We start from the raw sequence: 13,722 nt of genomic DNA, 5'->3' as shown, positions 1-13,722 counted from the left end.
ATGCATAAATTAATAAAATGTTATTAATATTGGTTAACAAAAGACAAGCACTTTTATAAAAGGAATGTTAGAAATTTCAAAAATTTTATTAAAGTTTTTACCAAATGTCTCACATGGATGTCCCATGTGAGTCTCACACCCATGTGAGACATTTGATAGAATTTTTGGTAAAATTTTTAGAATCTCTAACATTTTTGCTTTTATAAAGAAATACAATCAAAATTATTGACAAGTGTGCTTAAATTACTTGTCAATAAAATTTAGGATAAATTGTACATCTTGATAAGTTTGGCATGATTATACCTACTTCCTTTTTATTAATGCTAAAATTACCCAAGCTAATGTAAATAGTATGAAGACACTTAGAATATACATTTCAGTATAAACGATATGATAATATCATTTTTTTTATTTATATAACTAATTCATTACTAATGAAAAAAAGAATTAAATATTAAGTAAAAATTGAAGGAGCTTAATAAAATCATACAGAATTGTGAAATTTTTTGTTTCAAACCTCAAAAAAATAAGTGTAATTTATCATAAAATTTAATAATAATAATAATAGTAATGAGCACAACAAAACAAAACAATAAAAAAAAAATGGAAATAGTATAATATCACGTGAATGGCATGTGAATGTAGAATCGCAATGCGCAGGAATCGAATCATGCCCTCATATTATTAAATCTTTGAGGGAAAAAAACAAGTCAAAGTGAATTAGAGACCGAGAAAATATATGGTTGATTTTTCTTACATAAATTGAGATTAAAAAAAATTGATAAATTATTTATGAAGTTCTTAGAAAGAATAATGCTTAGGACTCCCTTTTGGGGGTCACCCCCTCACCCCCCCTTTGCCACGTGGTGGGTGGTGATTGGAGGAGCAGGAAAAAAAAAAAAAAAAAAATGTAACCAATGAGAGAGAGGGGGGGTCAAAGGAGGTGGGGGAAAAAGGGGGATGAATCATTGTTGTTCTTTAGAAAAAGAATAAAAACATAATCTGTTTGGTTAATTTTCAAAATTTGTTTTTCAAACAAAAATAAATAAAAGGAAGTTTGGTGAAAAAAATTATAAAAATATTCACAAGCACTCATTATTTTTATGTAATTTTTTCTTTTTAGTCTAGAAATAATTTTAAAAAAAAATTAAAATACCTTTTTTACCTGTTTATTTTTAACATATTAAGTAACAAATTTCAAAACAAAAATCAAAAATAAAATTTAAAAACTCAATTATATGTGTACAAAAGTAACGCGTCTTCCTTAAATCAACACCATCAAATATCTAAGGATATACCCTTTCCACACACCATCCTCAACAGCTAATATCAATATATATATATATATATTTCTTTAAATTCTATGTTTGGCCAATGAAGGGTGTTTGTGTGATTGATCTTTTTCCAAAGACCACTTCTTTTTTTTTCAGTTGGGTGGTGGTGATCAGAAGGTTTACAGTTATTCTTGATTGCTTGTGTCAACATTGGATGGTTGAGAGATCAATATGGTAGTATAAAAGAATCAATTCTTTGCCTCTTTTCAATTACAATAATAACACATCTTTTGACAACTTAAGAGATTTCAATGCACTTGTTGAGCTCCTCTTACCACCATTGATTTTTAGATGGGTTTTTTTTTTTTTTTTTGGGGGGGGGGATATCTAATATGTCAAAAATGTGCTCCTTTTAACTTCAACAAAGCATATGCCCCCAAATCAAGTGATATTTGGTTGATCTTTCAATTTTCTTATTACAAAAATAAATCTTTGTTGGCCTTGTTTGGATGCAGTTTTTTTCACTAGCTTTTAACATTATTAACTCATAACTTATTTAGCTTTTAATAAATCTTAGTTTTTTAATTATTTTTTAGGCTTTTATGGATATTTTTATAAATCAACATTCAATTTATGGCCCATCCTGCTTATTATCATTTCCCAACAACAAAATTATTAAGTATTTTTAAAATAATACTTCATATCATTTATCAACATCTTATGGCCATAAATAAAATTTTACTGTAATCAGCATATCATATCAGCATTAGTAACATGTGATAACATTACCTAATAATAAAACATTATATAAGAGGGTGAGTCATGTAAATGGAAATGCCTTTCCAGTTCAACTTAATAATCTATCTCTTTGGTTGATTACGATTTGAGTACAGATATTGCTTGATGTATGAATTTTTTCTCTGGCAATACGTAAAGTACTTAATTTTCTACTAAAGTCATGTTTGGTAATTATTACTTGACGTATGAATTTTTTCTCTTGCAATACCAAAAGTACTTAATTTTCCACTAAAGTCATGTTTGGTAATTATTTCAAATAGTCAAAAAAAAAGTCAATAATCGTTCTCTCTATTTTTTTTTATAAGTCTTTTCATAAAAACACTAATTTCTAAATGAATTCTTGGCATGTGTCTACACTTATACGAATATGTGTAAAATATGAGAGTAATTTCCCTTAAGACTGCATTTTCTCTATAACTCTCAACACTTCATTTTGTAGGCTATATGGTAATTCGAATCTTCTATCTCGTAAGTTTTAAAACAAAAAACATATATACAAAATATTAATTTAACCAAAAATCAATAGAGATACTTAGGATCTATTTGGTAACATTTACGTTTTCAGTTTATATTTACAAAAATTTTATAAACTAGTTTTTATTTATTTTTAGAAAAACATAAACTACAAACGCGTTTGGTAATTGTCAAAATATTTTAAAAAATTTAAAAATATAAAAACAAAATGAGAAATGGCAAGTGGCGGCGGAAGACGGTGGTAGAAAGTGGTGACGGTGGGTGGTGGTGGGTGGTGGCAGGTGGGTGGTGGTGGTGGTGGTGGTGGGCGGGTGACGGTGGCGGGTGGTGGGTGGTAGCGAGTGGGTGGTGGCGGATGGTGGTGGCAGGTGGGTAGCGGATGACGGGTGGTGGTGGGTGGTGGCATGTGGTCGTAGTGGGTGAGTGGGTGACGGTGGCGGGTGGTGGTGGTGGTGGTGGCGGCGACGGGTGGTGGGTGGTGGTGGCAGGTGGGTGGCGGATGGCGGGTGGTGGTGGTGGTGGTGGCGGTGGTGGCGGCGACAGGTGGTGGGTGGTGGTGGCAGGTGGGTGGCGGATGGCGGGTGGTGGTGGGTGGTGGCGGGTAGGTGACAGGTGGTGATGGTAGGTGGGTGTGTGACGGTGGCGGGTGGTGGGTGGTGGTGGCAGGTGGGTGGCGGGTGGGTGGTGGTGGTGGTGGTGGTGACGGGTGGGTGGCAGGTGGCTGGTGGCTGGTGGCTGGTGGTGGTGGTAGGTGGGTGGCAAGTGGCTCGTGGCTCGTGGCGGGTGGTGAATGGTGGTGGCAGGTGGGTAGTGAATGGTGGTGGCGGGTGGTGGTTGCGGGTGGATGGCAGGTAGGTGGCGGGTGGTGGTGGTGGTGGTGGTGGTGGCGGTGGCGAAGAATGGGTGATGGTGGCGAATGGGTGGGTGGTGGGTGGTGGTGGTGCCAGGTGGTGGTGAGGAGTGGGTGGTGGTGGCGAAAGACGGTGGTGGAAAATGGTGGCAGGTGGTGGCTAGTGTTGGGTGGTAAAAAAAAACTCAAAACTCAAAACGGAAACACATTTTTTAAGTTTATATTTTTTGGCCAAATTTATAAACTGAGACCACTAATTTATAAATCAAAAATTTACCAAACAAGTTTTTATTTGAGTTTTTTAAATTTTTGTAAATATAAACAGAAAACTGAAAACGTAGGTGTCGTTTGGTAACACTTACGTTTTTAATTTTCTGTTTATATATACAAAAATTTTAAAAACTCAAATAAAAATTTGTTTGGTAAAATTTTTTATTTATAAATCAGTGGTCTTAGTTTATAAATTTGGCCAAAAAATAAAAACAAAAAAAATGTGTTTCCGTTTTAAGTTTTAAGTTTTTTTTTTTTACCACCCAACACTAGCCAGCACCCGTCACCATTTTCCACCACCGTCTTCCGCCACCACCACCTGCCATCACCACTCACCACCCACCTGCCACCACTCGTCGCCGCCATCCACCAGCTACCCACCAGCCATCACACACTCGCCACCACCACCTACCCCTTGCCGCCGCAGCCACCACCACCACCCACCACCCATCTACCATCCACCCGCTACCACCCACAACCCGTCACTACCATCCACCGCCCGCCACCACCACCCGCTACCTACTTGCCACCACCACTCACCACCCACCTGCCACCACCACTCACCCACTACCTGCCACCCACCTGCCGCCACCACCCACCACCACCACCACCATCACCCACCACCACCACCCACTCACTACCACCCGCCACCGTCACCTACCCACCCACCACCACCACCACTCGCCACCTACCCACCACCACCCGCTACCACCCGCTATCTGTCATCCACCTACCACCACCACTGCCCACTCACTACCACCCGCCACCCGCCACCCGCCACCGTCACCCACTCACCCATCATCACCACCCACCACCCGCCACCGTCACCCACCCACCCGCCACCACCCGCCACCCGCCATCCACCACCCACCTGCCACCACCACCCGCCACCAGTACCACCACCACCACCCACCACCCGCCCACTCACCACCACCACCCGCCACCACCACCATCACTCGCCATCCGCCACCCACTTGCTATCACCACCCGTCACCACCACCCACCACCCGCTACCGTCACCCACCCACCCACCACCACCACTCACCCGCCACCACCCACCACCCACCGTCATCACTTTCCACCACCGTCTTCCACCGCTACTTGCTATCACTTGCCATTTCTCACTCTTTTTATATTTTTAAATTTTTTTAAACATTTTGTCAGTTACCAAACGCGTTTGTAGTTTATATTTTTTAAAAAATAAACAAAAACCAATTTATAAAATTTTTGTAAATATAAACTGAAAATGTAAACGTTACCAAACACATAAGTGTTACCAAACGGCACCTTACTAATCATGTTTTGTTTTGTGAAATTGGCAATAAATATGATTTTAAACTAAAACAGTTCATTTTATAAAGCAAAATACGATAAATTCGTATACTTAAATTAATTTTTTGTATATATATTTTTTTATTTGAGATTTGTAAGATAAACTGAAAAATCTAAAACCCCCCTCCCAAGATATTAATTTGTGATTATAATTCAATTTAAAATAATGAATAGCAAACCTAATCAAACAATCAATAAAAATCAACACAAGAATTTAATATGAAAAAAATTACAATTGGACTCCCCTAATTGTGATAAAATAAATATGAGTCCAAACCACAAAACAATTCACTAAGAAGACAAAAAAGAATTATACACGAAAACTCTCAATTACCTAGCGAATCCTTACTTGAATTAAACCAAACCTGATGTGCCTTTTCCACTATCATCTTCACTTCAGAATTGCTTTACCAAGCGTTAAATCCACGACGCCGACATCGAATCCACGATGCTAAGCCACTTCAAAATCCGTCAAAGCTTTAGGCCCATGTTTTTCGGAATCCATCGATGAACACCTCTATCTTTTTGTGAATAAAAAAACAAAACAACCCTTGATGATAGTCAATATGAAGCTCGTTGATCAATCGATCACGCTCAAATCATCAAAAAAACTCATATATAAACACCCTTCAATAAAGAACACTTTGTATTTTACTCTTCTCTGACAATCTAGATGTATTCCATCCTAAAAATAGCAAACAATGGACGTTATACTAAATAGAACTGAGAACACCGTTCGAGCGGTAAAATACGTTTCCCAGAAGTTCAGAAATGTAGGCAGATACTGGATGGAACACTTGTAACGCCCTCAAAAAAATACATAAAACCCATCACTACAGACATGCATTGATATAAAAGAAATCAACCATTTCTATTCATTAAAGTAATTCTTATAAATGTATTACATGTTAACAATAAAAGTAAATGCCCTATGGGTTTACAGCTTTCCAAGTCAACACCTGGTTACACAAAAGAAGAGTGCTAACTCTATATAAGATAAGCCCTTGGCTTGATATACATGTAATATAAACAAAATAAACAAAAAAAGTGTCTTCAACTCTCATCATCATCCAAGCTATGTCCTTGGAGGTGGCATGCTACCTGTACCTGAAAATAATGTCCCATAAAGGGTGAGCCAACGCCCAGTAGAGATATGCTAAACACAGTATGAGCAATAACTAAGACATTAGCAATTGATAAATGTTCAATTTCCATAAATCAATTCATAACCCATTTCCCTTTCATGACCACTATGTTCATGTTTCATTTCAATTTCCATTTCTTATCAATTTCACAATTTACATCAACGGCTCAGAACCTGGCCAACCACTTATATGAGACAGTGACTCATATTAAACGTTTCCCATTTTACAATAGATAAACATACTAGTTGTATCAACATCTCAACAGATAAGCATACAAGCTGTATCCACATTTCAACAGATATGCATATTAGCAATATCAATACTTCCAAAGATAAGCATATTAACTGTATCAACACTTCCATAGATAAGCATATAAGATATATCAACACGTTAACTAACAAGCATATGAGCTGTATCAGTGGAGTCCATCCCCTATCTCCTCCCAAGCAACATCCGGTTTAGAGGTCCATCCCCTATCTTTCCCTAAACCGTGGAGTACATCCCCTATCTCCTCCCACATACACAACGTATATACACATAGGTCATATACACAATCAATCAATACATAACGTTAATGTATTCTATCAACCGTCATACTCTATGACATATCCAATTGATTAGTTTTAGTTTGCCTAATCATCATGCATTGTCTACAACAATCAAAACTACCCTCCACCGGTAGCCCAAGCAATTATTTCTAAACAGATAATAAAAGCTCCAACAGATAAAATATCAATGTTTTCAAAAGTGAGCGATTAATAAATCCAACTCCACTATTCTATTATATAATGAGCCAATTTCATTATTCCCAACTCAATTCCATATAATCACAATTTTCTCAAATTAATTATACCAATTAATTTATACAACCAATTAGGGTTTTCTACCCCATTTCCCAATATTGACCCAATGGTCTATATATCAACAACCAACAACAATTTCGTTATTTTGAAACCCAAGATACACATTTTAGAATCAAAATAGCAAAACTCCCTTTTAACATTTTGAAATCCTAAGTCCCAAAATTTCCCAACCACAACACTTTATCAAAACAACTAAAAATCTATGTCAAAGACCATAAGAGTGAGTGGGAATCCCTACCTCAAATGATGACACCCAACGAAGAAGATGAAGAAAACGGAAATGCTCCAAATCCCGAAATTCTTGGATCAAAAGATAACCCTCGACGATCAACAACTTTTTTGTAAAGGCCAAAGGTGAGGAGACAACTCCTACTAGATCAATACCTAAAGAGAATGCAAGGTTCTAGAGAGAGAGGTCTCAAATGGCGTTTTTGGAAAAGTAAGAGAGAAAGAGAGAGTGTGGAAAAATGATTCAAAAATGCCCAGCTGCCCTCTGTTATACGACATTCCTGCTCGAGCGGAAAACACAACGCTCGAGCGTCAAGAACAAAAAACTAGGTCCGCTCGAGCGCAAGAAGGCCCACTCGAGCGCCAAGACACAAGGATAAAGTATATCCGCTCGAGCGCAAAAACCAGTCCGCTCGAGCATAGATTTCCCCCTCCCAGAACTTGCACTAAAAATGTACTACCCGTTCGAGCTCCAGAGTACCCGCTCGAGCGCGACCGCTCGAGTGTGAAAAACATGCTTGCAGAAGTTTCGTAGAGCACCAAAACACTGGGAGTGTGCAATCTCCGCTCGAGCGCAAGAAGACCCGCTCAAGCGGACCTCCTAAAAACTGGGCAACAAGGAATTGAAACCAAAGTCTAACCAACCTGTAACAACTTTGTCCAAAACATCCTAAAACTCAATCAAGCGGAATTAAAGGATGACAACAAGGTATACAACCACCAACATCACGGAACCAAAGTCCGGAAAACAACCGATACAGAAAAGGAAAACCGGGATCGCTATAACTTCACTGCTTGAGTGCACAAAAGATCGCTCGAGTAGTTAATTAACTTTGACTTCTTTCTTGGCTTCGGGGTCGCTGTCCCTTGAATCCCTATGCTTAGTCAGTGAAATGGAAAACAAATAATGCTCGATTCAAGATACAGAATGTCAGCACAAATTATTCTACACAAGCATCTTGGATTCACATCTAAATTTTCATAACTCACAAAAACAATAGAGTGAATAAAAATACAACTAAATAGAGTTTTGTCCAACGAGATTACCAATAATAAAAACCTAACATAAACAATTTGGATTTGTATATATATCTTGAAAGTTATGAAAGAAATAGAAATATGAGGGAACTACCAAGACTCCGTTTGAGATTTGACTATTTTAGTTTTTTGATTTTTTTTACAAAAATAAATTAGTTTAGGAATGAGTTATTTTAGTAATTTTCTTACTAAAATATGAGATAAAAAAATAGTATATTAGGGATAATTTTTTTGGAAGTACAAAAAAATATAAAGAAAATGAAATCTTTGATTTTTTTTTTTTTTTTGGTATGAATCTTTGATTTCTTTTTTTTTTTTTAGTAACTTTTTAACTTTTTAAAGATATTCTCAAACTAAGTCAAAATGTGTAAAAATAATAATACAACAATGGATAAATTACACTTTTCCCTTTTAATGGGGGTGTTTGTTTTAGCTTTTCAAAGCTAACTTATAGCTTTTAGCTTTAAAAAAGTTATTTTGGACTGTTTGGTTAAACTTATTTTAAACAGCTTCTGATTCTAATAGCTTATTTTAACTCAAAAAAACTGATTCTGAGAAGCTGCTCACCCCTTACTTCTGATTATCAGCTTCTGCTGTGGACATATTAATTTATGCTTATACTCTTAGATTTTTTTATTTTTTATTTTTTTAAAAATAGAAAAAGACCCAAATGGACTATAGATTATTATTATTATTTTTTATGAGAAATGTAGACAAATAGTAAATAACAAAAAATAAAAATTAATTGAAAAAGCTATTTCACAGCTTATTTAACAAACACTAATCAACAACTTAAATCTATAATCCAATAGCTATACCGAACAGATTAACAATTTCTGATTAAAGTCATAATCTATAATATGTTAAGTTATAATCTATAAGCTGTTTTAACAGCTACACCAAACGGGGTTAATGTTTGATCACTTTTTCACTTTGATTTTTAAAATTTGTTTTTTCTCACTTTGATCCTTCATATTTTAAATTTTTTTCTAATTTACTCCTAAAGTTAATTTTTGTTAAAAATTAGACAGAAAATGACACATTAACAATTACGTGATATAAAAATATTTTATTCTATATAACTCACATCTTTAATGTAAATTTAAACTCTAATATAATAATATGTATATTTTTTTATATTATGTGACAATTATTATGATATTTACTATCTAATTTTGAACATAAATTATCTCAAAAAATAATTTGGAAAAATTTCAAAACATAAAGGATCAAAATAAGAAAAAATAAATTTTAACAGCAAATAAAAAAAGTAATCAAATATAAAGTAGACAATATATAGGGTTCATTTGGGATATGGGTTGACTTTTTAATTTTTTTAGTTTGGAGCGTTTGGGATGGACTTTTTGACATTTTAAATTTTTGTAAGATAAAAAATGAAATGATTATAGTTTAGATATGGCAATTTTTAGTTTGGAACTAAAAAAATTATTTTATCTTTTTATAACTATTTTAACCCTAACCTACCCCAACCCATCTTGCCAAACGGTGACATAATTTATCCTAAAATTGTTTAACTAAAAACAAAATCTCAGGATTAAATAGAAAAAATTTCATCCATTTCAAAATATTAGTCTTTTATTTTATTTTTCATTATTTCAAGATATTAGTTCATTTTCAAAAATTAAATATTAAAATAATATATAATTTTTTTATTTTGGTCTTCTTTAAATTCATCATTAACAATACAAAAAATATAATTATAACAATTAATATTTTTTTAAAAGTATACTATCAAAAAATAATTTAAAAAAAATAATAATTATACTATTAAAAAATTAAATTTCTAAAAAAGGGAGGGAGTATCATTTCGCTTTATTTCTCGTAGGCTCCTTCACTCCACCAACTTTGAGAACATGTCTACACCTACAGACCGAGAAGTGGGCCGCACAAAGATAATTATACTAGTAAAATGTTGTTTGTTTTAAGGAACAATCGCACAATCAGGGGTTGCAAAACAATGTCGTGTCGTGTTCCAATGATTGGCTCGTATAATTCACGCATCCAGAGAACACGTGGGGGTTGAACCAATCATATGATACCCACCAACCTATCGCTCACGTGAGCGGTTTTGTTGGCGTTAAAATCAAAACCGCAACTGCAACCGCCGCAGCAACGAAAGCCGCCTAATCCACGATTTATTGGGTCCCAGGGTTTTCAATTTGGAAAATCTCCTTGTAGGCCCCACCCCACCACCCACCCCCGAGGCACCACGAACGGTGACGAGCCGCTGCCGACTATTGGACGATGTCAAAAAAAAAAAAAAAAAAAACTCTAATAAATATGTGTTTGAAAAGTATTTTTTATTTATTTTTTTTATAAATATACATGCAAAAATAAAAATAAAAATTTAATAATTTATTTTAAAATTCTCAAGCAAAACTTAAATATAAAAAGAAAAAGAAAACACCAATTTAATAATGAGTAATGAGAGTCTTTTGACCCCAGTACAAATTTTTTTATTATTATTTAAAATTAGGGGTAATTACACACTAGTTGAAGTGAGAAAAAAAAAAATCCATATCCGTGAAAAAATTTATAATTTTAATTATTAATATTTATAAAGTTTCTCATTGATTGATAATTATTTTTTCAAAACTCTACTAATGTGATTTTTTTTTCCTTAAAATTAAGTATTTAAGGTATAAGTAAATTTATATTTTATTCTATAATTTAAATTGTGATTAAAAAAATTAATAAAAATAAGATTATTAATTATATTTTTTTATTGTGCATAAAACACCTGCAAAATATTGGGGGGCGGGGGGGAAATCAAAATCTTTACATTTAATCACGTTTTAAAATAGAATGAAAAATAATTTTATTTGTGCACTAATTGTTTATATTTTTAAATTTTAAAAAAAAATAAAAAATTTATTAGTCTAAATGATGATATATGAACAAAAATGTTGTACACATTTTTTAAATAGAATGACATTTTTTTTTCTCTTTTCAATTCAATTCGATTGAATATAATTATATAAATCTTAGCTTGAATGGGTTTGTTTGTTTATTCTTTGATTCTTCAGAGCATCTCCAACCCAATTCTCTCACCAAGAGGATGAAAATAATTTTTTTTTATTCAAAAAGTAAATATAGAGTATGTCACTATTCATTCAATCTCCAACCACAAACCTTCACAACCCTTCATCCCCCCTTCATCAAAAAGTAATTTTTGTTCATTAACAATTATTTAATTTTAAAATTTTTGTAAAATATATTTAATATTATACTCATTTTAAAGGTATGATTTCATACTTTTTAATGATGCCAATTTTATAAAAATTAAATTTACATATTAAAAGTTATTTATAATATAATAAAAAATATAGAATGAATATTGTTTTAGTGGGGATCCTCTATTTTTCATCATCCCTCCAAATATGGAGGATCAACTCATCCCCCTCTCAAATAGAGATGGATTTAGAGAATGGGTTGGAAAGCAAATCTTTCCTATTTAAAGTTATGAAGAATGTATTGGAGATGCGCTCATAAATAGTATGGTTCGGTTTTCTTTTTCCACACAAAACATTACTTTTTCAACTTCCAATTTCAAGAACATAATTGCTATATATATTTTTTGAAAATTTTTATTTATAAATTATTTTTGTAAGGAATCAATAACAGCAATACTAAAGACTTAGAAAATTTACTCAGAAAAATATCTATAAAAATATTGTGCAATTGAAATTTAGTTCAAATGTGTGCAATACAATACAAAAATATGATAACACATTTTGGGTATTTTGTGCAGCTATTAAAATATATTATAAATTATAATTTAACAGATTGTAAATTATAATTTTAATCATAAATTATTAATCTGTTTAGTGCAACTACTAGATTATACATTTAAGTTGCTAAAATAAGTTGTGAAATAGGTTTTTGATGTGTAAATGTCATTTTTACCTCTATTAATTGTAAATCAAATTAACCTTGTTAATTGTAAATTGAATTAATTTTTATTTTTTATTATTTACTAATAATCCACATTGTTCATTAAAAAAAAAAAATCATAGTCTATTTGGCTCTTTTTCTATTTTCACACACAGACACACCCAAAAATAAATAAATAAATAAATAAAATAAAATTCTAAGAATAGAATCGTAAACTAACATGCCCACAGCAAAAACTGATAGTCAAAAGTAAGGGATGAGCAGTTTCTTAAAATCAATTTTTTTGGGTTAAAATAAGTTGCTAAAATAAAAACCTGTTTAAAATAAATTTAACCAAACAGCCCAAAATAGTTTTTCCAAATCTATATTCTATAACGCTGTGTTTGATTAGGAGATTTACGAAGAGATTTAAAAAGGAAAATGAAAAAGAAAAAGATAGATGAAATGTGAATAAAATATATATTTTACTTAATTTCACACATATTTTTCGTTTCCTTTTTAAATCGCTTCCTAAATCTTTCAAATAAATATAGCATAAATTGGCCAAAATAAGCCACACGAAGCACTCACATTACTTCTCAAGATGAATTTTTGATAAATTGTATTAACCTCTCCTAAAATTTGAAAAAAAAAATATAATAAATTTTATATAATTATACTAATTTTTTTCCCCTTTTAATAAGGCTAAATGAATTAAAAACTATTGCAGATATAAGTGATGTCTTCTTTTACCCTAAGGCTCCGTTTGGATATATGTGTTTCAAATCAAGAAATTTGAGGTAGGATTTTAGAAAAATATTGAAGAGTCAACAATTATAGGTGGATAAAAAAAAATAAGTATTATATCTTTGTAGCTAAATGGAGAATTCTTAATTAGTATTATTTCAAATAATTACTTTTATATAAATATTTGAAATTCATCATGATAAAATTGTTTAATATAATTTTAAAATACTTTGGTAAACTATCATGTCTAAATTTAATTTCAAATGATTAATGCCAAATTCATGTATTTCAAAATGGGTTCGGCTTTACTTGATTGGTTAGTGGTGTGTCCACCACGAGTCTTATTTTAATAATTTAAATCATTCATTTTGTAGTGTTCTTTATGTATATCAATTCATAAAAAAGAAATTAGATCGATATAATAATCATAACTTTTTCATCTCATTTTATTTTGTCTTGTTTGTCTAAAAAAAATGAATATTCTATTTTTAAAAACATTTTTATCTAGTTTTTTCATAAATAATAGATATTGGAAGCCTTACAAAATAAAAACTTAAATTATTAAAATGAGATCTATAATAAATCACATCTATCAAATTTAAACTTGAGATAAACTTAACGAACAAATATATCTATTTGGTTTAGTTTTAGAATCTTGATTTGAGTTTGGAATTGTATTTTGAAAGATAAGTTTTTAAAAATAGAAAACTTGTTTGATTATGAGTTTTGAAATTGTTTTAGACTTTTTTTTAAATATTTTAAAAAATTATGAATTTTATTTTTTTAGGTTTAAATTTTTTTATATTTAT

Source organism: Camellia sinensis, chromosome 11 (assembly GCF_055761805.1).
Source record: "Camellia sinensis isolate YWXY chromosome 11, ASM5576180v1, whole genome shotgun sequence".
In the NCBI taxonomy this organism is placed as follows: domain Eukaryota; kingdom Viridiplantae; phylum Streptophyta; class Magnoliopsida; order Ericales; family Theaceae; genus Camellia; species Camellia sinensis.
The sequence above is the reverse complement of the archived record's forward strand: the minus strand, read 5'-3'. Positions refer to the sequence as shown.